We start from the raw sequence: 4,811 nt of genomic DNA, 5'->3' as shown, positions 1-4,811 counted from the left end.
TAGGTCCGGGCACGGGTGGTAGGAATAGTAATTGCCAGTCTTCCTTGAGCGCCGACTATGTGCCAGGCAGAACAGTATGCGTTTTACATGCGGTGCCCGTGCAGTTACTCCACAGGCCTATGCTCACCTCCATCTTTCAGAGACAGAAACCGAGGTCCAGAGAGCTGCGGTGTCTGGCCCGAGGTGGCACAACTGACCCTTTTGTTCCGGGATGCTAGGTACCACATACCTAACCCCCCGCACAGCCAGCTAGTGTTCAGAGGAGACAGAAACGCACCGTCAGGGTGGCGCTCAGCTGGGTATGGGGAATGGGAGTCCAATATCAGCATCATATAGTTCAGCTGAGAAGCTAAGGGCTGAGAGTCACAAAATATTTTTACATCCCTTTCTCATTGCAACCCTCACAGCACCCCAGGAAGAAGGTATTACTGTCTCCAGCATGCACACGAGGAAACTGAGGCTCAGAGATTTCCCTAGATAGTGTGGTGAGGGGCGGGTGGCAGGGGCGGGTGGCAGGGTCAGGGGCAGGCCCGCTGCTGGAACACGGGCTGTGCGGCAGGCATCAATGCTAAGGGGTTTGGGTGCATCGTGTCTGCATCATCACAGCTCCGAGAAACAGGCCTTCCTGTCCCCACCACTGTAAACAGGAAAGCCTGCTTGCTGAAGGTCAAGGGGCTGGTAGATGAGAGGAAGGGTCTGAGCCACGGTGGGTTTGATGTCAGCGTCTGCAAGTTTAACCCTCTGTTGCCTTCATCCTTGGCTCCCTTGGCTCCCAAGCCCTGAATGTTTAAAACAAACACCCAGATCCTGGTGGAGGCTGGCCAAGAAGGCAGATAAGCAAGCAGTAGATTGGCGAGTGGAGAGTCCCCAAGCTCATCTGGGGAGTTTCCACTGCAGGGTCCCTTGTCCTACAGACCTCACCACTAGGCAGCTGGGATCATCTGATCAACGCAGGGTGGCATGTGGTCATGCCACTGGCACCGTCCCAGCCCGCCCGCACCAGAAGTGCAAGCTGCAGAGCGTCAGCCATCAGCTCCGGGGATCTGGGGCCCCAGCTGCCTCCTGTGACACAGGAGCCAGAGGAGCCCGGGCAAGAGCCAGTGGGTCTTGCTAAGGGACGGTAGTTGCTCTGGAGGGTGCCAGGACTGTAACACGTCAGTCCCCGAGTCTCCCTCCTCCTCCACCATATTTGAAGAAAGGAGCTGTTTCCCTCCCAACTCTGCTCAGAAACTTCTGTAGCTCCCACCGCCCCAGACCCCAGCCTGACTTTCAAGTCTCAGCACTCGCTGAGCAGCGGCATGCCATAGAAAGAGCCCTGATATGGAGACCCAGGAGCTCTGGTTTCTAGTAACGTGACCCCCTGAGCTCGCTCTGCGACCTTGGACAAGTCGTGCTCTTGAACCTCCCTTCCCCTCCTTGTGAAAGAAGCCTGTTTCATTCGACGTGCAAGAGACGGGGAGCAGGGGTTCCGGAGTCGGGCAGACCTGGCCTTGGAGCCCGGCGACGTGCTCTGGCTGCTGGGTGGCTGGGGGCCGGCCGGGTGTCGGCTCTGAGCCTCAGCTTCCGTCTGAAAATAAGGACAATCATCGTCATATCTGTTTCCTGGGACTGCTGTGAGGATAAAGTCACTCAGCTCAATTCCTGGCACGCAGGAGGCACTCGGTAAACGATCGTTATCCGTGTACTTATTATTATTACTAATTATATAATTAACCCAATTCCGTCAATGTGGAACCTAGACGTAGAAAAAGATAAAACTGGACCAGATACGTAAAAAGAATCTAAGACAGAACGACAGGCAAGTTCCAGCCGACAGCACCAGGAATGCGTTGGCCTGTGTGTGTAACGAGCGCCCAAACGTGGGAACTTCAACAAGAGTGAGAGGAGGGTGTTTTCTTCTTCAGCGACAAGGCCGGAGGTGAGCAGCCCAGGCCCTGGCGGGGGCTCCATCGAGCCCTGGGGAGGCCAGGCCCTTTCCATCTCTCTGCTCCTCCCCCTCGGGGGCGGCCCCAGCAGAGTCCCACTGACAACTGCTTCCCTGGGACTGTTTGCAAGGTTCAGTTTTGGGATGAGGCGGGAAGGCACAGGGAGGTGGAAATGGAGACGGAGCCAGGGTAACCTGGAGCCCCTGCTGTGTGGGCTGTTTGTGATGCTCCTCAGCTCTGTGAAGAATCCAGGAGCAAGTAGGAGGAGCTGCGGACTGCGGCGGTGAGCAGGCCTTCTCTGTCCCAGGGTGGTGTCTGAGAACTCCGGGACCACAGCCGGTCAGAGCCAGGAGCTCCCTGAGAAGGTCCAACCCAACCCCTCAGGCGACAGACTCAGAGACTCAGAGCAGGGCAGAGACTTGCCCAAACAGGCCGAGTACCTTTCCTCTGTGTCCTGTGGCCTCTTCTTGTAAAATGACTGGCCCTGGAAGAAGTTGCGTTAGAAACACCAATGCTAGAGCAGCTCACCCTTCGCAGACTCACAATGGATGAACCGAACGTTTACTGGGCAGGGATTCGCACTTCCAAACAACTCTCTGGTTCTCAGGCAAGGGCCTTAAAAGTCCATTCTCCTCAGCCTTTCATGCAGACCTGGGCTGACTCATCCTTCGTTCGCCTGGAATGTGCGTTCCTGCTTTAACGCCTCATTAATAACCTACCATCATTCCTTCCGTGCCTCCGTACAGTTCACAAAAACATTTTCACTTGCATTATCGTCTCTTTTGATCCTCGCAGCAATCTTTTGACATGGGTGTGCTTAGCCCCTGAATAAGTCAGGATTATTTCCATTACAAGTGACAGACCCCGCCCCCAGTTCCAGCCGATTTTGGCAAAGGAAGGGGAACTGTTGGCTCCCAAGCTGACAAGTGGGGACAGGTATGGCTGCATCCAGGTGTAAGATCCTCTCTCTCTTTCTCCCTCCCTCTCCCTCCCTCTGTCTCTCTCTTTCATCGTTCCCCCCCCCCTTGGTGGCTTCAGTCTCAAAAGGTGCTCCCCAGGGACTCTGCCCCTAGTGCCCCAACGCCATGTGACAGGAGAACACCTCTCTCCTGGCCACTGGCGATTGCTCTGGCTTAGCTCGTGTACCCAGCCCCGAGTCAACTACGGTGACCGGGGAGAAGGGAGGTCCTGATTCCGATGGGCCAGCCCTAGACTATGTGCCCACGTGGACTGAGAATGGGAGAGGGATGGTCCACTACAGCGAACTGACGCCGTCATCAGCAGAAGAGGGAAGGGATGCGGGGCAGCCAGAGCCACTGATACCCACCAGTGCCCCGTTTCTCCGCGTGACGGACAAGGAAGCCAAGGCTCAACAAAATGAGGTGACTTTCACCTGAAGCCTCTGGGCTGGTAGGAAGGGAGGTTCCCCTGCCTTTGGCCATGAGCCTGGGCGGGGAGGACAGTCTGGAGCCCAGCAGGCATCAGAGCCTCCCCTGGAGGGAGGGAGGGACAAGGGTTTGGAGGGAGGCTGGACTCGGGGCTGCCTCTCCTCTCACTCCCAGCGCTTCCCTGAGCAGGGAAAGCTGTTCGTTCTCGTTGAACCACCAGAGCAGGCCGGACACTGCGGGGCACTTCACGGGCACCATCTCCGCGACCGTGTTTCGGGCTCAGAGAGGTGAGGCAACTCGCCCGAGTCGCTCAGTCTGGGCGTGGCACGGGCTGGCGCTGGTCCGGGGCTGGAGGGACTCCACCGCCGGTGATGCTCTCTGTCTTTTCTCCTTTAAATAGAGGTCCTGCCCCTTTTCAAGCAAAGCAGCTCCACTATTATTACTATTATTATTATTATTATTATTATTATTATTACATTTCACTAATTATGCTATTACAGTTGTCCCCATTTTCCCCCCTCCCCCCCTCCACCCAGCACCCCCCTCCCTCAAACAGCCCCCCCCACCATTGTTCATGTCCCTCGTGCTGTTTTCTGGAACGATTTCTCGGTGGGCACCGTGGACATTTCACGTAGGATTGCCCCACGCAGGGCAGGAAGTTAGTTCAGCTGGCTAGGAGTACACTCCGTCAGGGCAACGGCCAAAACTGCCCCTGCGTTTCCAAACCCCGCCCCCTCCGCGGGGCTCCCTCGGCCTCTGGATCGGAAATGCCGCACCACGCTGACCACGTCTGGTTCCTTTCAGTGGACTCAGGGCCTGACGCAGAGAAGCACTTAACGAATGTTTGACCAAGGGAGGGAGGAAAAGAGACGTTTCAGTCAACGGGACTGAGTGCGAACCCCAGTGCTACCACTCACTAGCTACACGGCATTGAACAAGGTGCTTACTCCTTCGGTGCCTTGGTGTCCTGGTCTGTAAAATGGGGACAGCATCAGCGACACCTTCCTAGGGCTGTTATGAGGATCCGAGGAGTTAATTCTTGTAAAATGCTTAAGACACTGCCTGATGTTTCGAGGGCACTGTATCAGTGTTTGTTACGCAAACGAGCCAGTGAATGAATGACTCATTTATTCGCACACACGCCGTCAGTTTTCTGTTTACAAAGACCTTCATATTTGTCATCTTACTTGACCAGCCCCCTCACCCTGTAAGAGAGTGTTACACACACTTTACACTTGAGTGAAAACACGCACTCAAGAGGTGAGGTCACTGGGCTAAGTTCTTCCGGTTGTTCAGCTGCAGCTCCAGAATGCCAGATGCCGGCTTCTCTGCAGTTTGCATCCCCTACAAATACAGATTCTTAGGCTGAGAATGAACCAGTGAGTGAAGGAGCTGCAGGGATGCCGACCTCTCAGAGCACCTGGACAGGTGGGGGGTGCAGGGCGTGTGGCGTCCTGTCTCCCCTCCATCCAACCCGGGGCTCTCATGGGGCTGCCCA

This window comes from Phyllostomus hastatus, unplaced genomic scaffold, assembly GCF_019186645.2.
Source record: "Phyllostomus hastatus isolate PE091 unplaced genomic scaffold, TTU_PhHast_1.1 phas_contig_34, whole genome shotgun sequence".
Lineage (NCBI taxonomy): Eukaryota > Metazoa > Chordata > Mammalia > Chiroptera > Phyllostomidae > Phyllostomus > Phyllostomus hastatus.
Note: the sequence above shows the minus strand (reverse complement) of the source record.